At 40.8% G+C, this 26960-nt stretch overlaps 1 long non-coding RNA gene across 1 annotated transcript in view; it reads right to left on the reverse strand.

The window, feature by feature from the left end:
- Positions 1–1495: 1495 nt before the first annotated feature.
- LOC140686243 (uncharacterized) overlaps positions 1496–26960 on the reverse strand; it is a 54196-nt gene continuing 28731 nt past the window's right edge. Inside the window, exons 2-4 of the long non-coding RNA XR_012059950.1 lie at positions 15012–15109; positions 8311–8434; positions 1496–1726 (exon numbers count right to left, since the gene is read on the reverse strand). This is a non-coding gene — a long non-coding RNA (uncharacterized lncRNA). The remainder of the gene's footprint in view (positions 1727–8310; positions 8435–15011; positions 15110–26960) is intronic.

Genomic DNA, 26960 nt, shown 5'->3' on the forward strand with positions numbered 1-26960 from the left:
GATCTGCCAACTTTCTCCAAAAAGAAGGGGTAGCAAGCAAATCAGATTAATTCAGGGATCTTGGGGTGGGGAGTCGGGTGGGCTGACAGCTGGGTGGTCTCATGTAGCTGTTTTACTGTGTAAAATAGTGACTATGAGCCACAGTGACACATTGTCAAATTCTTGTGCCTGTAGCTGTGATACCTGGCCAAGTCTGTGCAGCCAATTTTATCGATGGTGCATAATGAAAATAACTAACCTTCCCTGAGGACCATCTTATGTGAAATCCATTCATTGTCTCACTGAATTCCCTAAGCACACTTTTTGGTACATAACAGTCTTAAAATATGAAGCAGGGATAAAATGAAGCTCTGAAGTGTTGAAGCCTTGCCCGAAATCATGCAGTTGGGAAGACGCGGTGCTGGGAGCTAAGCTCGAGCCAGACTACAGAACCTGAAGGGCCCAGCAAGTCCCCTCACCCAGGAACCTGGCCCACAGCCACTGCCAGGTCCTGTTCTGTTTCTATGAGTGCTCATGGGAAAGTGCCAGGGACTTAGCGTAAATATGACTTGATTAAGAAATTCAAACTGGGATAGCCTTTTGTTTGGGACTGCAACCTGGGAGTGAAACTGGCAGTGAAGTAAGGGAGGAAACAGCCCTGGTTGTAAGAACATTTCTAGGGAAGAAGGCTCCCTGATGGGCTGGCATGGGAATCGCTGTGGTTGTGAGCTCCCTGTTGCCCTGTGGGGGTGTGGGCAGGGAAGGAGAGAGACTGTTCAAACTGGTCATAGTCACTACAGTTTGTAAACAGCTGAGTTCTGTTCCCTCACAGCTCAGACACATGCAGGACATGAGGCTGCTTAGCTAATGACCAACAGTGGGTAGCAAAGGCCAAGAGTGGGGTGGGGAGGAGAGATGGGACCACCTTCTAGAAGAACCTCTGCCCCAGGGGTCCAGGAATGTAATGAATGATTGGGGATTCACAAAGGGTTTATATGACCTCATCAGGTAGTTCCTACTTTAAACTGAGAGTCTGGAATATATGGTAAAATACGGTGGAATGACTGCTCTTATTTTAGGTTCTGCAAAAACTTAAACAGATGGATTTCTATCTCCATTATACAAGCACTGCTGGGTAACCTTTAGAGCCATGTGAGGATCAAACGAGTGAGTACTTATTAATACTATTACCGTGCTTCTACTGAATTAACACTTCTGCAACAGTATAATGGCCACGCTTCTTAACAACTGCCTCTGTAAGAGCTCTTGTAAGTCATAAATAATATTTATAAAGAAAATATATTAAAATAATAACAATTACAGTTACAACAAATATGTTGTTTATAGCGATGTCAGTGTTAGCATCTGCCTCTCATATTAAACAATGCCCAACACTGGATTCCTTAGGAAGTAATGCCAATGCATGTTTGGACTTTTCAAAGTCTTCAGCCCATGAAGACTTTTTACTCACATTGGTCCACCACAGCCAGAATTGCTGTTCCTTGCATGGTGGGCTGCCATGCTGCGATGTCCTGGGCTTTTTCTGGTACCATGCGTCTATACAGGGTAGTCAAGTTTCCACATACCCACTCTGATTTGCAATATATTGTTCTCCAGAGCCAACAGATTGGCCACTGGAAAGAGGCCACAGATAAGGTGGTGAACCCAAACTGAATACCTGTTGAAGGAATGGACACACAACATGGAGTGGTGGATGGATGGAAGGACAGCATCAATTCCTTTACTCCTGTAAAGAGAGAGGGGCAAATGGTGAACTAAATCCCAAAGAGAAAAGACATTCATGGTAATAATAATGTTCAACAGTGAAAGAATCCAAACAAAAGGCAAATATAAAATCTCTCGGAAGAAGACACATTACAACCTGTTTCTTTCACGTATATACCCTTAGTAGGAATAACATACTTAAAAATCTTCAACCAATCATAGTTATTTTCTGGTAACAAACTTGGGAATCTTGAAGCATATTATTCACTCTCAGTGTTGAAATAATACAATCTTGGAAGATGATTTGTCATTGAGGATTAAGAAAAAGAATATTGTGGTTGTATATAAGAATTTAAAAAGGAATAAGGAATGTACTTTTGGGAAAGCTCTGCATAGAGAATGTTGGAGGAAATGCACTGAAAATAGGCAAGTGAGCAAGCTCCCTTGAGTCTGGGAAGGTGAGTGCAGCACATTCAGAGAGTCTATGAAGTTATTACAAGTCACAGAAAGGTATGCAATTAAAGTGTCTTCCTAAGCAAAATATCCTTCTTCAGGAATTTTTATCTTGATATTTCTATGGTCTGTGTGGTCACAGGAAGTCAAAGTTATGGTGGTGGCTTAGAAGTTCTTTTCTCTCTGTCTGTAATTTACAGGGCATTGCTACAGATGGGGCAGCAGAGATCTGCGGTAAGCTGTTCCATGGGGTGGGGGAGCAGTTAGAAATGATAAGGCCAGAGATCTAAAAGACTTTTAGACCCTAACTGGCAGACTTTTAAGTAAACTACCACAGGTATGTAACTAAGACAGTGGATGAAAGGTAAGTTTGTAGTCCCTTTAGTGTTACTGCTCAGTCAAGGGATAGGGACCACTCTGGCCAGGAACGGCAAGACCGTGGATTGGGTGGATGAGTAGGAGGAGCTGACATTTGCTTCTGACCTGAGAGGCAGGGGTGTGTTGCCGAAAAACCGACAGTGCTGGAAAGAAGCCTCATGTCCCCAGCCTAAAAGGAGATGTCATATTCAGGGAAGTCACAGAGAAAGAACCAGAGTTAGTGATGCCACAGGGTCAGCAGCGTGGCAGCAGTGATGTCAGTATCTGTTTCCATAACCCACCTAACCCTACATGAACAAGTCTGCCTACAGGGGGCGGGTAAGTATCAGAAAAATGTGGAGTAGGTGCAGCCACTGGCAAATTGGCAAGTGGACATCTTAATGAAATGCACTGCTCACAGTCACCATATTGGAAAGAGGGCCCCACACTGTCAGATCCCTTTCTAATTCAAGAGAAACTAGAAATTAAGACTTCATTAGCAATCATCCCTGTTCAAACCCAGAAAAGGTATCATTTATAATGACAACCAAGGCACAGACTATTCAGAAATAAATTAATGAAAAATGTTAAAATGATTCTGATAAATGACTTAAAAAAGAAATGATGATTGAATGAACAATAGAATGCACCATCCTCTTCAGTTGGCAGACTCAAATTTGGGGGACATAGAACATTTTTTCTCCAAAATAAATTTAGTATCTGAATGCAAATTTACTTAATAAACCCGAATGGATTTAAGAAAAATTTCTGAAAGGTGATCCTAAATTACTTCCAGAAATATACACAAATATACAAATAAAATAATGAGGAGAGATGTTTGAATTTGTAATATTAGGCACACTCTGGAAAAGGATAAAATAGGACCAACTGTAGGAGATATTAATCTATGGTCATGGAAACAGTATAGAAATAGTGCACTGAGAGTATGAATGAAATAGAATACATTTCAAGAATAGATGTGGATATTTAAGAGATTTTAGTAATATTATAAAACTGACACTTAAAATCAGTGGATTCAGGTACTGGTGTAATTAACTAAATCATTAGAAGGCCTGGTACATTGTCCGCACTTTTGACATTAAAATAAATTTCAGAAAATTTTTTAATTAAAAATAAAACACTAGAAATAACCCAACATGATTTAATCTGTTCAGATAGTCAAGCGAGAAGAACTTTCTAAAAAGCTTTTGGAACAAATACCAACAAGAGCAAAGGCCTAGCAACACAGCAAGGCCAGAAACGCCCCCTGTAAAACAAAACTGACCCTTGCCCAACCCTCTCTCACTGCCCTGTATTGCTCTCTGATACTTTCTATACTTTCTTCTTCCCTTTAAAGTCCAGTATCTTGGAGAAGTGCCTGCGCTGATGACTCCTCCAGGGCTCAGAGCCCTGCATCCCCCACGGCCCTCACCGCGGCACTGAGAAAGGAGTTGCACTGCCTGTGGCTGCGTGTTTCAAACCAGTGGGCATTTTCAGCTCCTGTTTATTTGATTACCAGGTAGCTTTTTGCCGTGGACAAATATTTTCCTCTCAGTGGAATGTTTTCCCCCCTTAATTTTTGTTTTAATTAAATAAATATTAAAAGCCCAGGCAGAAAAGTGTGTGTGCACATATGCACACACACAGATACACACAGATCTGTTTTTTAAAAGCTACCTAAGTGTAGTCCTCCTCCGCCTTTTCCTCAGTTTAGACAATTAGAGGTGGGCTTTAGCCCTTGCTTTTATGCCCCACACAACCCCCTTTCTCACTACGCTCCTTTTATTCAGTGTTCAAATCCCTCTTAAGCCAGGTTACAGCCTTCTCTGTGTTGCCTCAACTCGTTTTCTCTCAACTGCACTGCTATTCTTCTTTCTCTTGGTGGTCCTCTCTTCTCCCATTTGCCATGTACATGGCCCTTTTCCCCAAGGCCTCGTCTTCAGTCCTCCACCTGGCAGGACTGAATCGCCCCCACAGCCTCACCCACAGCTCCTCTGAGCTCCTGACTGGTGAAACCAGCTTAACAATGGACATCACCCCTTAGATGTCCCATAGACACTTCACACTCCAAATGTCACACACAGAACCATCTCCTCGAAACCAGCTCCTCCCCTTACACTCCCCCTGCAGATCTGCTCTCTGGATGGGTCACTGAAAGTCAACTCAGCAGCTCTGCGGCCCGCCGCCCCGGTCCTGCAGTCCCCACTGCAGCAGTCACCACTTATGCCGCCCATGTCTCTCTCCTTCTGCCCACGGCCTCTCTGCAGGCATGTGCCAATTGTTGTCTGGGTTACCTGGGTTGGTCCCCGAAATATCCTTTCCCCCAAAATATGGGCCTCCCCCCAAAAATAGTATCTTCCATTCTGCTGCCAGAATAACCAGATATTCTGCAACATAAACATTATGCAATTCTCTTACAAATATTCCAATATATCCCTGCTTCCTTAAGGATATATTGAAGTCTAAGCACACAAGGCCCATCGTGACAGAGGCCTTGTGCACCTGATATTCCCACCTATGGATCCTTTGTTCTAGCTCTACTTGTTGTTCTTCAGTCTGGCCAAGCCACTTCATGCTGTGTACACATATATGTCTCTACCTCTCTGCATGAAGTGTCCACTCCCTCTACCACAAAATTGAGAGCTAACTTCCTTTCACCTTTCAAGATTCAGTTCAAATATTTCCAGCTCTAGGAAGTCCAATTTGTGTTCACCTGCTTAGCAATCCATTAACTACTTGCCATGCCTCGCCTGGCCTGGGAAGTGCAGACACCAAGTCTTACCTGTCTTGGTCTCCCCAGCAGTTGATGCAGTGTTTGGCATAGCAGTACTCAATGTTTGTTGGTTGGATAAATGAATGAATCAGTAAAGAGATGAGAGGTCTAAAATCGCCCCCAGTTACTCAGCTGCCATTTTGGAAAGTTTATTCTGCGGAGTTAAGGAAATGTCAGTGCAGGTGGTGGGCAGTCAGAACAGAGGTGAGGGCGTGGGGGAGACAGGCCTGTTCCTGGAGAGCGCAGGAGAGGAGTGGGTGGGAGAGCACTGGAGAGATAGGGAAAGGAGGGGGCGGGTGCAAGGAGATGTTGAAGAACAACTGATATTAAATGCAGTAAATTAAATGGAGAACATAATATATGAAGGGAAGATCAAGTTAACACAGCAAGGGTGGAAAAGGCAGTACCAGAGATGCAGAGCTCTCACTTCATCCCTCACAGCATTCCACTTATGGCACCCGCCCTCTGGGAAGGCAGCGTCAAATTCTTGAGAGACTGGTGTCTGTGCTGTGGGTGCTCTAAGTACAAAACGGTATCTTATGGCTTCCAGATTTTAAGACTGATAGATTATTTCTCTTATGTCCCATGTCTGAGTTCTCAGGCAGCAGGATCATTCACTGGTGGGGGGAGAGATATTGTGGTTAACAACTCAGGGTTACTCTAATAATCTTCAAAGGACAGTGGGGAATTCATGAAAACAAATAGAAGATAAATTTCACTCAGAAAAAACCATTTGCCATATAGAACCTTGTGGGGGCATTGGGGGCAATGTTACCGCCACCTCATCTAATAGTTGTATGTGAGTGTGTTGAAACTCCAAGCTCAAGTCACTTAAACACGTAGGAGAACCAGGGTCCAGGCTGTGGTGCTCCAGACATGGACGGGAAGATGAAAAGTCTGACTACTGCCTCCGACAGGATCACTACAGTCGGGGAGCACAATGGACATGGACACGATCATGCACCATCAAGACAAGAATCAAGTACAATTCATGCCTAGACAGGAGAGCAGATAATCTCTAAAAAGTGGAGGGGTCCCTGTCAAGGCTTGGCAAGAGTCCTTCCAGGCAGAAAAGCAGAGAAAGGTAATTCAGGCGAAGGAGACTAGGGTTGGTGGCTGCGTGCAAGGCCTAACGAAGCACGGGTGGAGGGCTCCAGGGTCATCTATCAGTAGCTGTTCCCCTTCAGCAGCTAAGAGGCATAACTAAAAGGCAGGTGGGGTGTCATTAATGATCATGGGGAAAACTGGGAGGAGGAAACTGAGGTCAGGAGATCACCACCAAAGGCAATTTATTTTAGAGGAACAAAAATAATTCAAAAAGCACTTGGAAATTCTATCTCCCATGAATGAAAAGAACACAAAATAAGTTTCACTCCAGCATTGAATACAGAATAACAGACTTCCTACTCTCAGAAATGGATTGAATTTTCTAATTCGTCAGGGATTATTTAGATAATAGGAAAACGAATAAATCTGAAAAATCTCTCTAGAATAGCTGTTACTCCATCCTGTTATGTAGGGTAGAGTTAGGCTGAATTATTTAATTGGTATTTTAATGAGACTATAAAGTTCTAAAAGCCCTATCAATTTCTCCCAAAAGCGTACAATTTTTCCTTTCATGACATTTATTTGACTTAATTAGAACAATAACTTTTTTCCAAGGCTTTTTTTGTGTGTGTTAAAATACCTAATGATATGCTGCCCCCAGAATGTTGTTGTTATTATTAATGCTGATAATACCCCCAATAAGACATATTTACCATTATGACTCATTTTGGAATAACAGGTCATTGGCTTAAAGTCCTTTTGAAAATAAGAAGAATAAACGAACATAATTTCTACACCAGGGACAGCAGCTGCACCCTTCATGGAACCTGGTCACTAAACACAGCAAAATCAAAGATGAAACTCAAATCAGACACCAGGCCACAAAGCATAGCTGACTGAAGATGCCACAATATGACCTTTCATTCACCGAGGGAACCAGATGCATTTCTATGTATAATGTATATTTTTAAAAGCAATTATTTTATATATAGAATGTAATTTAGGAAAAAGAAAACTCCATCTGTAGACTTATAAACAGGAAGCACAAAGGGTGCCTTTGCAGACAAGAACCTGCATGCATAAATGCAAAGCCTATTGACAAAAATCCTTTCCTGTCTCCTAAGTTTAAAAAAAAAAAACTACTTCAAGGCAGTGGTGAGCTGAAAGGTTTCAGATACAAAACGTGCACATCAACAGCCTTCTAGTAGATAAAAGTGCACCATGCATAATAGAAAAGATAACGTTTCCTATGGAAATCTATTTTGAGATGCAACAATTTAAAGGCAACTGAGAGCTCAAAACCAAGTTCAACCAAGAGGAACAGAGCCCAAGCAAATGTACGGAAATGGACAAAGACATTGGAGAAGGAGGGGATCTGTGTTCTACCGATACTCCAGATCAGCAAATTCATCCTGAATTCAAGCCAGTGATGTGTCATGAGGTCACTCAAGGAACCAGGCAGAAACCATCAGCCAGAAGAAATAGGAACAATATCAAAGGCAGGTGTGAGATGTGGAAGGGGTGACCCGGTGCACCTTGCTGCAATGAGGCAGGATGCGCTTGCGGGCTTTCTGTACAGGCTGACTGGCTCACATGACTCTGTTTAGAAGGATATCAGCCAACAGCTGTGCCACACGGGCTACAGCCTGAGCTGAGTCACATCTAGTAACGGTTCTGAGTTCATCCTTAGACGACATGACCAGAAGGATCTGAGAATCAATGGTGGAGACATATCTGAATAAGTATTCCATTTCATTCCTTGGCAGTAAATCTTCAGCTTTGTACAACATAAATATTGACAAAGATATACACAGGCACCCTATTTGAAAGCCTGACTGCATAATTGCATCTAATGGAAAAAAGCGGGCTCCGTTTCGGTATGCTAGGACATTGTTTGGCTTGGTAACCGATGCTTCTGAGACCCAAAGCATACTCTAGTATAACCGACAGCACAGAAATCTCCACTGATGACTTACTCATTTCAGGGTATTCATAAAATAACCCCAGTTTGCTCATGGGATACAGATGGTTTTCCCGTTCCCATCGTGGGTTGGTCTGTTCTGCTCCCGAAATTGTGGCATCATTAGATTCATGATCCAGCTGTCAAACAGATCAAATTATAAGGCAGGATATTATCAGACCAAGGTCATAAAAGTATTACTGATATCTCAAGCTGAACACATCATCTTCCCAAGAATTTAATTTCTTGTTTTCAGGATAAATTTCTTTTTATTGCTGCCTCCCTACCCTCAAATATTGTGAAAACTAGTCCTGACTACGTGCCTTGGGTTTACCAAAATTGTAACGACTACTACTACTTTATCTCCTACCTCCTTTTCAGGTGGGCATTTTAGCTTTTAGAAGATGCCTTCCCTCATTTGTCTTTTTTACCCCCACTTTTCTGCTATTATCCACCATGGCCTTTCCAGTCTGAAAATCGTCAGAGAAAATAAGTAAAAGAAAGAAATACAGGTTCTGTGAGCTGGTGATAAGTGCTGTGGAGGAAAATAAAGGAGAGTGAAGAATGTGTGCTAGGGAGGAGTGGGGATGGGGCAGTGACCTTTGAATAAGGCAAAGACGGGAGCAAAGGGGTTTGCAGAGAATGGGCAGAGGAAACAGTGATCACAGGCCTGGAGGTCCCTCACGCTGGACAGACAGCATGGAGACTGGTGTGGGCCACAGTGAATAGGAAATAAGTGGTGGTTTTGGGGGTGGAGCCTTAGAGGCTGCCGTGAGGATGTGGGCATTTTTCCCTTTGAAGGAATTGCGGAGCCCTGGAGGGTCACCGAGCAAAAAAGTGATACTCTAATTTGGATAGAACAGGTCCAAGACCCTAATATAAGCTGAACAAATCAAGGGCCAAAGAAGTGACATGCCACCTCAAATTCAGTGCAGAGCTTGAAAGAAACACAGCCTCGACTCGCAGCCCAATGCTCTGCCCCCTTCTGGATGCTGTCCCACAGAGCTGTCTCTAACGTTATGTTTTTTCCTCACTCAGAGGCTTGTGGGCCAACTGAATGCTTCCCCCTTTTTCAAATGGCAATTTGTCCTGAAAGGAAATCAGAGTTGGCAGTGAAACAAGGCATGGACCTGTAGCCTACAGAGCTGTTGTCTCTGAAAGCAACAGGTGGCACGTGGTTTACTCGTGGAGTTTAGCAGAAGAGACAGAGCAACAACAGACAACTTAGCATCTGGCTGAGCTTCGGCTGACAGCACTGCACGTTTGGATGGATTTCAAATTTGGACAGTGAGGCGGCTTCACACGAAAGGCAGGTGTATACATCATACATGCCCACACGTCTGTATGCATACACACGTAGACACACACAGAGCATATGATGTGACTTGTAAAGAGCTGCCTCTGCTTGGTTTCCCACGGCCTCTAATTTCAGCATTAACCTTTCATTGGCCATGCTCCCAGGTCTGCTACGAGATTTCTTTGCAATGGAACATGCCCTTCGCTTCACAATCTTTCCCCACTTCTTTCAATGACATTAGGGGAAGAGCAGGGAGCCCTGGGAAATGCTGGGGATATGGACTCGAGATACCGCTGAATCTGAATCCACACTTCATGGCTTATTTGTTATTTAACTTTATTTACATTCAAAATGCAATTGTTGCAGATCTCAGAAGATGATTTACACTCACTGCTATGGCAGAATGTTGCGGTTAGTAGACTCACCACTGGATCCTCTTATTCAACACGTTCTTCCAATATTTCAGATATTACTGTATCACAAATGCCCATTTCTATATTTTGATATCTGCTTTTCAGTATAATTATCTTCCTTCTTTATTCTCTAAATCTTATGGTTTTAAAACATTTTTCTGAGAAGTGTTCCACAGGCACTTTACATATGATAATTTGATAAAGAGATCCTGGAGATCAAAACCACATTTAAATCCTGAGATAAACTCAACTGTGTCATATACATGGCTAGGTTTAGTCTGCTTACTTTGTTACTTTGTTTAGTAATTTTTGTTTCAAACAACAAGATCCTTCTGTATAGCACAGGGATCTACACTCAATAACTTTTAATAGCCTTTAGTGGAAAAGTATATGACAAGGAATATATATATATAGTCCAAGAATTAAACAAGAATTAACACAATATTGTAAACCAACTATAGTTTCAACAAAAAAAGTTGAAATAAAATTGAGAGATGAAACTTCCACTGCCCAGGCTGCTATGAGGATGAAAAAATTCAAAGCAGGCCAGGTATTAGCAACCCCCCTGACACAGCAAAACCCCATGTGGGGTCTTCCTTTTGAGCAGCACAGGCTAACCGGCTGTGGTCACCTGTAAATAAGGTTGAAGTCACTTAGACCCTTGGCTTGGGATCACCGTGGCCACAGGGGTGGGGGTCACTGTAGCACCTACGAAAATGACGGGGCCAGCCTGCTGCTGAAGCCACTCCCCAGGCTGCAGCCCAGAGCGCTGCAGGCAGGTCTGTGGTCCGGCCGGGGGCGCACAGCTCCACAGCCCCTCGGAGCCCTGCAGTGCGGGTGGCGCTGGGACCGCACTCGTCCATTACCCTCCCTGGCACCCAGACTCGGGATTCTCCTGGGGGAATTTTTCTCTGCCTCATACTTCCTGTCTCAGCCACTTGTGGAATCCGGTCCATGCCCCAGGGAAGAAGGGCTTTTACCCTCTGGGACCCAAATCCATCACGGTTTGGATCCAGAATGAAACTTCCATGTTAACTCACCTGGCGCTCCCTTCTTGTGCTGAACTGCCCTCCCCCGTCGATGGCATTAGGTCATATTAGAAGTCCCGACTTGCTTGTCCTTAGCTAAGACTCTGAGCCTCTTGCTCATTGTTCCTGAGTGGAATCACTCATCTGTGGCAGAAAAGCTTGGGCTGTCTTCTACCCATCATTGTCCACGGTCTTTTGGGCTTTCTGTTGGTTTAAGGTTCTTGTGCAGGGATATCAATTTGCACATGAGAAGCAACTGTACACATTTTAAAAAATACAGACACTGGATCCTCCCCCCTCTCCTGCCAAGGCTGGAAGCTTTCTCCCTCTAGCAGGGGTTACACAATCTCATTTGCTTGGGAATTGACCACACATATTGGCATAATCATAGTATATTGCCCTTTACTCTGTGCTTGCCACGTGGCATTTTCTACTTCATGTTGTCTTTGTACCTTCATTATCACATTTAATCCCTGCATTATAGATTATCACCATTTCTGTTGAGGACACTCCTACTTGCTAATCTTGAATACAAGTATCTTTGATTCTCTTAAACTATTTCATTCCTGAGTTTCCTGTTCCTGAATTTAAAGAGTGAATTATGGACGCATGTATTTAAGATTCTCTTATTATATGTATCTGACTCATCCTCTAACCAAATCATATCTGGAGAAGAGAAATTTTCTCTTTTAAACATTTGCTTTTTCTTATTATATAGTAGTGCATACACACAGTGGAAAATGTAGAAACATATAAAGTAAGAAAATTACAGCAATACATTATCTAAACACCAAAGGACTATGCTATGTCATTTTGGGCATTTAACTATTTTTCTTTATATTTTATCATAAAATTTCCCTAGGAAAGTTGCTTAACCCTGGAATTGTACTAGCCTTTTGTCCAGTACAGAATAACATTCCCAGAAATGACCCCAACATCAAAATAGTATGTGAGGCTGGGAAGGCCACAGGGCACTCAGCTTATTGTCTGAGTCCTACAAAGAATGCTGTTAATTCACTGATGTTACGCATTCGATGCCTGTGAGTCATTCACTCACTCAGCTGGCTCGGACTGAGACCTACTTTATACCAGGTGCCGATCCAAGTGCTGGGGAGACCCCAGAGGGAGCCTGGATCACGGCATCACTGTCCTTAATTTGCTCCCAGAATCCTACTCAAGAACCCTACATGGGATAGGGGGGGCGGAGGCAGGTGAGATATGGTGAAATTCATTTCATTATGTTCCTTTAGACATATTTAAAAAGCATGAAAATAGTCGCTAATTTTGGTAAGTTTTCTTTTCCTTTCCTATGTATTTTTGAGGATGGGTATAGTTTTGGTGCAGCAAGAGTAATTGATAGATCTTTGGTTTGTTAGGATTTTATATGAAAAATTAAGAAGGAAACTGCACTTATACAAAGAGAAGAGGCAGTGAGGAAAAAACAAGCCACCCTCGAACTTGGCTTCAATTCAGAATTCCTGGTTTTCAAAAAAGGGAAACATAATTCAAAATAAATTCCCTAAATATTTTAGCCCATAGTAGAAATACATGGAGGCAAAGTTCAGCTCACTGGAACCTAGAACAATGTGCTTACTTAAGCGAAGGTATAAACAGACCACAGATACTATAATGCATCCTTTATTTTAAACTAGTTCATGTGAGCAAGTTTCATTTCACATAAATTGCTAAGTAACAGTTTTGGAAATATATCCTTCTTGATTGGTAAAAATAGCTCACGGATTACCAGATTCAACAAAATTTAGTATTAAATAATTTACTTATTTCCTTCAGGAAATTATTTTGAGTAATCTGAGTTAAGTGTTTCCTCTATCTGATCTATTACTTTTCACAGAGAAAAGTAGTATTATTTGCACATGACCTACTTTTACTCCTCTGGAAATATCTGACTGTGAGCTCAGGTTAAGGGTTGTCTACTGCACAGTAGGGAAAAAAAAGTTTCATTTCACAGCGGAGATCAGAATCATTTTTTTGAGGGGCGTGGTGAGCTGGGGGACAAGGGAAATGCCTTTGTTTCGAGACAGACCCCAGGAATCCACACTGAAGCTGAAAGATGAAGCCCTTGTGAAGAAATGTGGAAGGACACACTGACACGAAAATGTGTTCACTCTGCAAAAACAGAAAGAAAGAAAGAAAAAATAATTTAACTGCCCTATAAAGAGAATGGACAGAAACTTGGTAATAAGGGAGAGAGAAGGAAGGTTAAGAAAGGGAGGAGAAACAATGAAAGGAAACTTGGATGCGGTGGGCAGAATACCAGGTTTCTGGAGCCTACAATGAAGGATGATAAGAAAAAAAGTACAGTTTAAAAAAAGTTACAAAGTTTAAAATAGTTTAAAAATTAAAAAACAAAGTTAAAAAAATAAAATTTTATAGTGGCATGGAAGATTTTAAAATGATGGAGGTTTTTTATTTCAAAATTCAAGTTGTTTGAGTTTCTCCCCCATGCTACAAACAACAATAACACCTGCTTGTGTAAGTGGTTTTGGGGGACACCACAGAGAGGGACGAGCTCTGCAGTTAGGTTGGCCAGGAGCATAATGCTGGTGTGGAAGGCAAGACAGAAGAGAGATCAACAGTTTCATGAAAACAGATACTCAAAGCCAGAAATTATCTTAAAAAGGTTAGTGTGGTAGGCAGAAAAATGTTCCCCGCCAATATGTCTATGTCCTCATCCACAGAACATAGGAAGAGGTCAGATTCCCTGGCAAAGGGGCCTATGGTTGCAGATGTGGTTAAGGTTGCTAACCAGTCGACTCTAAGAGAGACCAGCTGGATTATAGATTTGGGCTCAGTGTAATCACCAGGGTCGTTAAAGGAGGAAGAAGGAGGCAGAAGAGGGGAGAGAGGAGAGGAGATCTGACCACAGGTTCAGAGTCAGAGGCACACAACCATGCTGACCTTGAGACAGAGAAAAGAGGTCACAGGCCAAGAGACGCAGGTGGCCTCTGGAAGACAGAAAAGTCAAAGATACAGTTTCCCCTGAGGCCTTCAGAAACAGCCGTGTCAACACTTTGACTTCATCAGGCTTCTGCGTTCAAGAACCCTACAAGGTTAAATTTGTGTTGTTTAGTGGAGACTTTTTCTTCCTACTACCATGATGTTTGGGGATACTAGTTACAACAGCAACAGAAAGCGAATACAGTAAGCTCCTTGAAATGTTCAGAAATTGCAGATAACACTGGACTGTCCACTTTGATGTGGGATTGGGCTTATGTGAAAATCAAAAGGACAGTGTGACCTTTGCTAACATCTGCTTTTCTCATTTTTAGGAAGAGAACAGTAAGTCAAAACCTCTGTTGTTATTATTTTAGACAGTGTCTCTTAAAACATTATGTAACCCTGTGCCTTCGGACCCTAAGAGAGTCTCTGTTCTTAGAAGAACCTGGATTCAGAGAGATAGGGTCTTACATCTGAGTCCCACAGTGGTCTCTTATTGGCAATGAGAGCTTGGGCAAATCAGTTACCCTCTTTAAGCCACAGGATCTTCATTTGCAAAAGGAAGATAAGAATAAGGATTGTTTGGGTGATTAAATTGTACACACACACACATGCACACATACATATATGTACAACATTTAATACAGTGACTAGCACATACTAGGCACTCAACAAATTCCTGTTATGGATTTTTAAATGCATATATAAAAGGAGGAGAAATTTGCAGGAAGTTGTAGGAAAACTTAGTTCATGGCCCCAAAAAGGGCTCTGATCAGTCAGTCCCCAGTGATGTGCTAATAAGCAGAGACTATAGCACTTGAGGATTTATGTTAAACATAAAAAGGAAGGTATTTAAACATAATTATTAAACAGCAGGTACATTTATAATGTTGGCTGGATCATCTTATCTGGAGAGCTTTAATAAGCAGAGAGTCTCCCCTGTTCTAGAGATGGCCACGCAGGAAAATGACATGGGTGGGTGGGCCGTTTTCACCCCAAGATCACATGACTGAGTACTCACGGAAGTAACACCTCTTGTATGTTATTCCAGATGGACTGTCCTCCCATGATTATTGTCAGCTGTGTCATCAGTTCAAGGAGACAGCCACTTGAGTCACACTGGAATATTAGAAAGAAAATCTCATTTAAATTTTGGATAGCTCTAACATGAAATAAAGTCATTATTTTATGCCTAAAATATCTAAGGAACAGAGAGTAAAGACACTCTTCATTGGGCAACTAAGAGAAAACCTGAAACAGGTTAGACTGTCAGAACACAAAGCTGTATTCACACCTCTTCATTTCTGTATTTTTACAGCCAATACACCAGATCTCACAGATAAGTCACAAATCTGCCCTTAAAGAATGTGTTGTAGAAACACGAGGAGTAGTAGTTGACAAAGTGGAACAAGAACACCTTCATGGCTGGGTTGTTCTCATAGTCAGTCTGGTCCTTGGGAGCTCTGCAGCTAGAATAAAGAAAAGGTAAGTCTGCAAAATTGTGAACGGCTTTGAGACCCAAATCAAAGCCACGGACACATGAGTTAACACGCTAAATATGTATGTATATATATATATATATATATATATATATATATATATACGCAATTCACACTGTTTTATATCAGCTGTTTTGAATTTCTTAACTTATCCACTATGTTATTTCCAACTGTACACAATGTTGTAAGAGTTTCTCCCACTAAGAACGCAATATCCCACAAGGCAAAAAAAAAAAAAAGTCACCCGTTCCTTAAAATTTATAAGCACAACAGTATCCAATGGTCAAGAACTGTCCTCTGTCAGGTGTAATTTGAAAGAAAGCTACTTCTCAACATCCTGCTAAATAAAATTCTCTTGTCTCCCTGAACGGCAGTAAGGTAGGACTATTGAAGAAGACAAACAAAACACGGGGCAACTTGCTAGAAACATTTGGGGAACATAAAACGATCATCCTCCTAGTTCAGAATTTGAATTGGTCTTAGTATTTTCAGAAGATGACCACTGAGCAGACCACTGGGAGAACCACCCAGCCACATGCAACGTGTGGGAAGCACTTAACTTAGGCCGCTAAGCCGCTGGGTGGGATACAAGCCAGAGAGAAGAAACATTTATTATAGAAGCCGCAGCTGATGAGAATGGAGCTACACTAACAGGAACAGCATGGGGGGAAGACACATAACAGTGTGATTAATTGTCCTCTCCGTAACGCGCAAGCAAATCTGCCACTGGAACCATGACCCTCTTCCACTTATTTGCAATACAGAGACTATTTACTTTCAACAATAGGGTACATTATCTAATGTAATTGAAATTATTATTAAACACTGACATATTTACACAGAGCTTGGACATTCTAAAGCGTCCTTTGTCCCTTTTACTAATGCAAAAATGGAGCTAATTCACTTCTCATATAGGCTAGAGAAAATAGGTTTGCAGTTGAAGTTAACTAAAGACTGTAATGTACTGCAATTCAAGTTCCTAAAAGATAGTCTCTGTTTTGACCTGGTTCTAAAACTAGTGCAGAAATTATCTCAGCTGCAGGAGGAGCTTACCAGAGTCAGTCATCATGACTGACACGTTCTCATATATGGCGTTCAGGGTCATGAAGATGATAAAACTGATGAGGGAAGCAGTGATGGGCGTGGCCCACCTGCACAGTCAGGTACTTTTGGATTGGGTCTGTTCCACTCAGGTTGGGAAGTTTTGAAGAAAATACAATGAACACTGAAAGTCCGTAGACAATGATCCCAATAACTGAAGCAATGGTCAACAGGACCTGACAACCCAAAAACCCAGCAGCATGAGACTCACTAATGATCGTATTTTTACACAGAAAACTTGCCCCCAACCCAGCTTAAACAGAAAACATGCATGTGTTGTAAACTTCACATAAACGTGAGAAGTGATATAAATCGCACGTAAATGCCATAAGAGACGTGAATATCAGGCATGTTAAATTTTAGGGGAGGAGGAATGAAAGATGTCAAAAAGAATGAGTGCATCCACTAATGTAACACGCTGGCAGCAGGAGCAGCTGTGTGCAGGGCATAGGGAATATATGGGAACTCCACTTTCTGTGAATTTTTCTGTAAACCTAAAACTGCACTAAAGAAGAAAGCCTATTAAGTATATTTTAATGGGTCAAAATGGGGCAACTGGTGGCATGTTCTTTTGGAGGGAAGTCTGTGATAGCAGAACAAATGAAAGTATCCCTTCTACATCTGTAGAATTACTTATGTTATGAACTAGTTGTAACCCATGAAGGGGATATGCTTCCTTTCAAGGGGGAACCTATCACTGATTCAGGGTTCAGCAGGTGCTAGCTGTCATCTTCATTCTGAATAGAACCAGTGAAGCTGTGGACATGCCCTGAGGGAAACAGTAGAAGTGACAGCATGTCTCTGCTGATGAAAGCTTCACATGCTTTTCATACTCCTTGAGATCTTAAAATGGCAGGTATTCCTACTCCCTGCATTTGCACAAGATTCATGTCCCTGATCCACTGTAGTTCTGACTGTGTGGACCCAAGGGCAGCGGGGGTGTCTGAAGCATAATTTGCACGTGGCTAATAGGGTTTCAGTTCCTCACTAGGCAGGTTTTTTTCTGGCCACTGAAGAATGCGCATTAAAGATCCCATTTTTAAACTGTTTTCCTTCCATCTACCTTCTTGGTCATAGTCCAGAAGCATGTACTCAGTGTCCCTGGCTGCTCCTGATGGCTGCCCCAGAGAGAAAGCTACAAAGAATGTGAATTTCAGGACTAAGTGAACCACATCATGTTATTTACAGCAGCGGGCGGCTGGTTTGCACCTGCAGGGGAGAGCAGAGGGAGTGTTTACAAGCCCCTCCTGGAGCCACACTCCTGCATCTGGATCCCAGCTCTGATGCTAGCTGTGGGGCCTTGTGCAAATTTCTTAACCTCTTGTGGCTTCAATCTCCTCACCCATATAATGGGGGAATAACAATAGCAATTCATAGGACTATTGTGATGAATCAATTATTTACTAATTGTGAAAAAATTTGGAACATTAACCGCAGGCATGTGAAAAACTCTGCGTAAGTATTAGCTATGAATATGGTGACCAAAGTCTTAAAAAGGTGTTTTTATTAGTTTTTAAGCCATCAGTTTGTAGAGAAAGCATTTTATTTTCTCCTCTACTCTCTTTCATCATCCTTTTCTTCACAGTTAAATCTTCATGCTTGTGAAAGGAATAACTTTTTGGTGTGTGTGTGATTAAATGTGAAAATTAGTTAAGGCTGAGAAAAATGTATTATAGAAGGTATATTAAGCCTTCCTCTCTTGTACAGCACATAAAGGCCATTTAAATAGTATGTATTTTTAAAAGTCTGCATAATAATTTTTTAATTATATATGAAGTAAACATAATAGTTAAGAATCCTTAAATGCTTACTATTGCTTCAGCACACATCTATTTTTCAAAATCCTCACAATCACCCTGTGGGGAAGGTAATATTATATCTTTTACAGATGAGGAAATAGAGCCACGTGGAGATGATGCAATTTGCCCCAAATCAAGCAACTATTCAGTGAAAGTACTGAAATACTCAAAGAGCCCAAAGACACACTAACTGTATAGCACTGTCTCCTACATGGTCTGTAAAATCAATTCTAATTCATTTCAGAACTTTTACAAACTTGACACATTTCCATTTTTCTTCCAAGCACTTAATGGGTTCACTATTTCTTAAGAAACAGGAAAGCTTTCCATTCTCCTTCCTCAAGTTTCTTCTTATTTATCACATTTTCTGATCATAAATTTAACATTTGCTCATTAAAGAAAATTTGAAAGTACTCAGTAGTGGACAGAATTGCTGTCCTGGATCTGTCCCCAGTCTTAGAAGAGGACCCAGAACTTGCTATAGGATAAGTAACCTCTATTTTGTTTATAGTCCTGTGATTTAACCTCGATTGACCCACTCTTTCTGAAGCACCAGAAGTAGATCTCAGTTGGTTTAAGACAAATAATACCCCTCATAGTATTGGCCTCGCACATGATTGGAGAATTGGCAAATAACCCAGGAAGAGCCACTATTATGTGAGGAGATACTTACTGGTGCCCATGTGAACCATAAGCTTCCTCTATTAAGAGAGGAAGCTGCCAAAAGAGACCTGTCTTGGTTTGGATGGATGATCTGGGATGCTGCGTGCCTAGAAGCAACATGCTGAGACATCTTTGGACACAGAATGAAGACAGGACAAAAGCAGCCCTTGACATCATCTAGGCTAGAGTATCTCTCCTTGACTGAAGCCAGACCTCAGACCTGAGGTTTTCATTTACAGGAACCAATAAATCCCATGCATCCCCATTTTTTGGTTGTTGTTTAAACACATTGGAGATTGATTTTGTCACCTACAATCAAAAGACTCCAAATCTGAAAATGAATAAAAAAAAAATAAGAATAATGCTTTGACCTATAGACATAATTTCTTCAGAACGGTGCATTGTTTGTATATTACAAATCATTTTATATATTAATTTTATTCTCAAATCTATCATAAGCATAACACTTTGACATGTCATAAAATATTTTCATGGACACACTTTTTCATGGCTGCATACTATTCTACTTTGTGAATAGTTGGAAGAATATTTTGGCTGAGATTTTATATATGTCTGTGACTTGCATCCATAATGACTTTTCCCTGTCATTTTGAAATAATTCCTGATTAAAAGTTTTTCAAAGCTGAATTAGTGGATTAAAACATATGAATATTTTTGACTCTTGATATCAACTGTCAGACTGCTTTCTAAGAAGGCTTGAGGAGTACACCAGAAATTAACACAGCATTGTAAATCAACCATACTTCACAAAAATTATCCAGTAACCTAGGCATGGGATTGGTGATCACTGACATTTCATCCTCATAAACAGAGCTGTGTCACTTGAGAGGTGGAAAACTATTTCATTTTGATGTGCACTGAGTGAATTACCATTGAAGTGTGACATCTATTTTTTCCTTTGTGAATGTGTGTTCATCTTCTCTGCCTTCTACGCTCCTGAGATATTTTGATGTTACATTTGAAGTGATCTGAACTCTCTATGTATTGAAGGAATTAGCCCCTTGTCGGATTTGTAAACAAATAACATCCTCTGGTGTTTTGTTTAAAATTAGGATGCTTATGATGCATGAAAATCTTTGTATAATTTCCTCTGAAACTTACTGTTCATCTAGAGGTTGTATACTCATCCATATTTATTTCTAGTTTTTTTTCTAATTGTGTTACTTTTTAAATGTTTCTGGAATTTATCATAATATATGGTTCACTGTATGATTTCAATCTTTTCTTTTCCCCCCAAGTAGCTAACAAGTGTTCCATTCACTGAATAACCTTTATTTATCTCCCTGATTTGTAATGCCTTCCATCTCTTATAGTAAATTATTATTGATATCAGAGCCCATATCTGGACTTCCTGCCCTACTTTCTAATCTGGCTATTCTTGAACTAGTAAAACTCTCATTATCTTATTAATTATTATATTGCTAATATGATTTTATTCACAATAAACCCAAATGAATTTTATAACTTCTGATATTTTGGAGATATGATCTTTTAATCTAGAATCATGTGATTAAAGCATCTTTTATATCTTTCAGTAGTTTACTTTTATTTTTTGATAGTTCCTACTATCCTTTTGTTAGGCTACTCTTAGATATTTTACCTAGGTTGTTACACTTGGAAAATTTTAGAAATCTTAATGCCTCCATCTGGTCTCTTAATCAAACCCTGGAGAATCCTAAACCACTGATCTGATTTGAACAAATGAGGTGAAAAGAATTGGGGGAAGCACTGTGTGCAGAAGAGACTGTGGAACCTCCAGAGTGGCGCCCTGCGTTGGCTCAGATTTTCTCTGGAAAAAGTTTTCTCTATGAGACTACATAGTTCCCAACTTGACTTTCAGTTTTCTCAGCATTTCACATTAGATTTTAAAAGTCTGTGGCAGGTTCTTACCAAGAAAAAGAGCACTTGCACAAAGGGTTATATGTATACACTTTCCCCAGGTGGTAAATGGAACACGCTCTTCTTCCTTATTAAAAAAACAAATTTAGTCAATCAAGGGATTACACCAATGAAATGCTATTTCTCCTTACTGGTCACTAAATCCTAAACATAAAAAAATAATAATAATTTTCAGACATTGCCTCCTTGTTTGTAAATGCATGGGTTTTTTTCCTGTTTTTTTTTTCCTTTTCTTTTCTGTTAACAATGTCAAACACACAACAAAATATGTACAGTGTTCGTTTTAATACTATTTTTTGAAAATGCACATGTGAACAGTAAACTGTCCCTGCCATGGTCTGAGCACCTGACGAGGCCAAGCTGTAAAGCTCTATTCCTTAGCTTGCCTTTGATTTCAGAAGTGAAGGTAGTGACAGCTTAGAGTCTGTGCAGGACAGAAAGTATCATAGGTGTCTGCAGCTAACTGGTCTCCACTGTGTGTTTCTTGGTTGAGCTTTATGTGTTAATTAGCTACAACTATGAAGTTTAAGAGTTTCCATTTTAGAGTTTATATTTAGAATTTTTTAACAGATGAAATCAGTTAGACTCAAGATTTAACTGGATTATAAAACCAGATATAGTATAATAATAGCTGTAACTAAGTACATGGCCCTTCCTCTATGCCAGGAAGCTTTCCAAGTAGATTCTGTACATTACTTCGACCCGTCCTTACCACTGTCATGAAGAAGCAACTCTCTTATTCTTATTTTATAGGAAACTATGGCACAGAGAAGTTAAGTTGTCCAAGATCACTCAGGAAGCAAGCTACTGTGTTCAAATATGAATTTAGGCAACTTCATTCCCAAGATCTCACTACCACAACGCTGACCTCTCTAAACAATGGAGCATGCTTTCACAAGTAAAGTAAAATACTTCAAATACAAAACTAAAAAAAAAAAAAGGCAATTTTTTAAATAAGGAAGAACTATAAAGTTAAATGAGTCTTCATCTTCAATTTTTCAACAAGCATGTTCCAATGAAAATTTAAACTAATTAGCTGGCAATTTTAAATTTAAACTTGGTAGTTTAAATGACCAAAAAACTTTTCTTCAGTATTTTTTGTATGCTGCCAATATGATAAGTTTTTTGTTTTTCAGGACTCAAAAGCATTATGAACATCTAATTTTGTCTAAGATTCAGCTTTCATCTCTGAATGTACAGTCATTCACCAACATATGCTTTTACCCCCATCTTCAGTTGTAAACAATGGGAGCTATTCATAATGGGGATTATTAGAAGCTTATTACATTGTAAAAGACAAATGTCACTTTCTATTGGTAGCTGAACCTCATTTTTTTCCATTTATAAAAGAGGATTTCGACCTGCTTTCTCCATATCTTTTCAATGCCAACATTATGTAGATCTGTGATTCATTTATTAAATCTATATTTGGAGACATTTTCAGATGCTCCTAATAAAAGCATTTTTTCCAAGTGTTATTCATGCTCATAACCTTCTGTCCTGCTGCTGCTGACTGCAAGAACAAACAGCTCTAAATTATCTCAGCTGATGGAAAGAAGCAATAATACAAATGACTCAAAAATCATCTTTTCATAGCTCTGGAATGTTGATACAAAGATATATAGTTTTATTTTTTTTAATTTTGCAGCAGGAGTGGCAGCAATAAATTTACATTTCCAATTATGTAACATGACTAGCTCAAACACTGCTCAAACACTGATGGCACCTCAACAAATGTTTCCCTGCTTCTTCTACCCTTTCTGACTTTAGGATGAGAGCCATGCTTCTTTGTGCACATCCCAACAGGAAGGGGTAGCAGTGACTGGGACTTAGTTCAAGACAAAGGGGCACTTAGTCTACTATGAAAACGAGGCCGCATGTGAAAAAATGGGAGTCAACTATAAAAACCAATTTGTCTTTCCTTCTACAACTATGTCATTGTAGCTAATTTATATTTTGCATTTTTTTTTGGTGTTATGAAAGGATACAAATCAATGCCTCTTATACACTTATACCAGTCTTTTTCTTTTCCCCCTTTTTACTGTTATTATGAAGGAAGGGCCTCACTTCTCTTCTGTGTCCACCATTCCAGGCAGTGCTCCTTCAACTTGGCTGCACATTAGAATAACCAGAGGAGCTTTAAAAACTTCCCTATGCCAGAATGCACCCCAGGCCACTAAGTACCATCAGAGTTTGCAGTGATGGAATCCAGGCACCAACATTTTTTAAGGTCCCCTGGTGATTCCAACATGCAGCCAAGGCTGACAAGTCCAGAAGTAAACAGACTAAAGTGCATCTAAACAGCACCCGCTCTTCCTGGGTAATCTCATCTATCTCCACGTGGGGACACCGCGCCTCCTATTCTGGTCGGACTTGTTCTTCCTGCTCAACCGTGTCCCATTTGTACTCAAGTTCTGCCTGGCGCTGCTTTCAGAACTCCAATAGTAAGGTGACTAACATCGAGAGAGAACAGCAGAATGTGGATCTTCAGTGATGACTGATGCTTCAGAAATCTGTACTTAATATTTATTACACTTAACACTTTGGTAAATGGTTAATAAAATCACATTATATTTATAGGCGATACTAAAAAAATGAGTTAATACCTTTTGTTTAAGAAAAAAGAAAATGTAGATAATTTATTGAACTTTTGGAAACAGACTAGCTCTCTAGCTCAGGGGAAAGGTATTAACGTGATGGTCAGAGGCAGGTGACTGTGTCTGATGCTAAAGTACCTGCTACCAGCACATTATGCCCACTAAAAACACAAATATCGGGGGGAAGGGTGGGTATAGCTCAGTGGTAGAGCACGTGCTAAGCATGTACAAGGTCCTGGGTTCAAGCCCCATTACCTCCATTAAAAAAAAAGTAAAAAAAAGCACAAGTAACTGTCACAATTTAAAAGCACTGCACGGTGCACCCTCCAAGCCTTCTCCTCACATCCCTCTGTCTCTTCTGTCCAAAGGACCTGAGAGTGGGGAAGGGGATGAGAATGCTTTAGTAGCCCCTGCATTTCTATTTTCCACCACCACAGTCACACAAACTTAAAATAATATTCTTAAATATGGAAAACTGCCATTTTCCTCAATCATCGGTAAAGTAATTTTTAGAAATCGTCATTCTGTTTTAAGAATCGTAACTTTAAATAGCAGACAAAAACAACATGAAATGGTAATTGAAAATGTAGCTTCAGGGGAAATCCCCTAAGCCCTTCTTCCCACCAGACTGTTACCCCTAGGCCCCAACTCTAGAGAAATTGCAGAATAACCACTGTGCCCTCCACCATTGTACCTGAGTCTGTACAATGCTCTGAGAATAAAGAGGAAAAAGACACAGTCCCTGCTTCTGGGAGCTCCTAGGTGCACAGGACTCAGTGAAGTGATGGCTGAGGAGGCGTGTTAAGAGGGCTTGGATAACAGTCAGCAGAGGGTGCTCAGGGCAGAGAGCCGGAACTGTAGCCAAGGCTTTCCCAGAGGAGGGAAACACTGTGCTGAGTTCTGAGATGCCCTAGAAGTGATCAGGTGAACGTATAATGTTAAGGCCATTTCTCCCTGGGGAGCTGCGCATGCAAAGGAGGGAGGCCAAAGAGAGCCAGGTCCCTTCCAGGAACTGCAAATAGTCTACAAGCGAGCACAGGGTGCGGGAGGCAGATGAGCAACCAGGTGGAGAGATCACAGGTGCACATCTCAAAGGACTCTGTGTGCCTCCAAGGTAGAGGAGACATGCAAAGTGATCTAGAAAGAGACAAGATAGAGGCAGGGAGGACTATTGGCAGGTTCATGTGGAGGCCTGCTGAGGCCCTCTCAGGAGGAGAGAGAAGAAAACATTTCAGCAGGTGGACGGATTGGCCACAGGTGTGATGGAAGGGCAGGAAGAAGTCAAAGATGCAGGCCAGCTTTATGGCTTTGGCAGTGTCTAAATTATAGTGCCATTCCCTGAAATAAGAAGGGCAAGAACCTCCTAGCGGAAAACATAGGCAAAACATTATCTGACATACATTTCAAAAATTTTCTCCTAGAAGAAATAAAAGCAAGAATAAACAAATGGGACCTAATGAAACTTACAAGCTTCTGCAGAGCAAAGGAAACCAGAAATAAATCAAGAAGAAAACCTATGGAATGGGAGAAAATTTTTGCAAGTGAAACCGACAAAGGCTTGATCTCCAAAATATATAAGCAGCTCATATGACTCAATAAGTAAAAAATAAACAACCCAATCCAAAAATGGGCAGAAGACTTAAACAAGCAACTCTCCAAGGAAGACATACAAATGATCAAAAAGCACATGAAAAAATGTTCAATATCACTAATTATCAGAGAAATGCAAATCAAAACTACAATGAGGTATCACCTCACACCAGTCAGAATGGCCGTCATTCAAAAATCCACAAATGACAAATGCTGGACAGGCTGTGGAGAAAGGGGAACCCTCCTACACTGCTGGTGGGAATGCAGTTTGGTGCAGCCACTATGGAAAACAGTGTGGAGATTCCTCAAAAGACTAGGAATAGACTTACCATATGACCCAGGAATCCCACTCCTGGGCTTGTACCCAGAAGGAAATCTACTTCAGGGTGCCACCTGCACCCCAATGTTCATAGCAGCACTATTTACAATAGCCAAAACATGGAAACAACCTAAATGTCCATCAACAGGTGACTGGATAAAGAAGATGTGGTATATTTATACAATGGAATACTACTCAGCCATAAAAACCGACAACATAATGCCATTTGCAGCAACATGGATGATCCTAGAGAATGTCATTCTAAGTGAAGTAAGCCAGAAAGAGAAAGAAAAATACCATATGAGATCACTCATATGTGGAATCTAAAAAAAAAAAAAAACAAAAACAAAGCATAAATACAGGACAGAAATAGACTCATGGACAGAGAATAGAGACTTGTGGTTACCAGGGGGGTAGAGGGTGGGAAGGGATAGACTGGGATTTCAAAATTGTAGAATAGATAAACAAGATTACACTGTATAGCACAGGGAAATATACACAAAATGTTATGATAAATCACAGAGAAAAAAATGTGACAATGAGTGTGTATATGTCCATGAATGACTGAAAAAATGTGCTGAACACTGGAATTTGACACAACATTGTAAAATGATTATAAATCAATAAAAAATGTTAAACAAAAAAAGAAGGGCAGGAAGAGGGGCAAGTCATGAGAGCAGACAACTGATTCAGTTCTGGCTGGGTGCCTGTGGGCTCCAGGAGAGATGTGCAGTAGGCAAATAAAAGTCTAGAAATCGGGAGAAATTTCTAGGCCGAGCCAAGTAGTTTTCCTGTTTCAAGAGGCTAACGGGTATGAGTGGACAAGCTCACAAGAGGTGTAAAGGTATAGCTCTCACCCTCCTGCATATGGGAAGCATCTGGGAGCCTTTAAAAAATAGTGCACCACAGCCTGGAGTGGGGCCTTTGTACTGTTTATTGTTTTTTAAACACTGTTTTCCTTTTTGGGCGGGATAGTTAGATTTATTTATTTTAATTGAGGTACTGGGAATTGAACCCAGGACCTCTTTCATGCTAAGCACATGCTCTAACACTGAGCCGAACCCTCCCCACCTTTTTTTGTTTTTAGACATTAGCTGTACCGAGCAGTCAGGGTTGAGAATCAACCTCCAGAGAGCAGAGAGTCTTGGGGGTAGAGAACAAGGAGAACCTGCCTAGAGTCCTGAAGACCCCACCAGGGGCAGCCGGAGACGCAGGGGACCTCGGACGGGCTGCGAGGAACGTGAACTCAACACTCCCCAATGGTGAAGACGACAAACATGTTTCAAGCACCCACTTCCCTGCAGTGTTTGTTCTGACGTTACTAGTTTTCCAGTAATACTGAGTGAGAATAGAAATAATCTAGACACAGGGATCAAATTCAAATGCTGATTATGATCATACTTAGCTGCGTGATTACTGATTAAAAGTTACTCGTCTGCCACGTGTAAAATGGGGGACCTAGCACCTTGCTCGTGGGCTGCT

Source organism: Vicugna pacos, chromosome 16 (genome assembly GCF_048564905.1).
Source record: "Vicugna pacos chromosome 16, VicPac4, whole genome shotgun sequence".
Classification (NCBI taxonomy): domain Eukaryota; kingdom Metazoa; phylum Chordata; class Mammalia; order Artiodactyla; family Camelidae; genus Vicugna; species Vicugna pacos.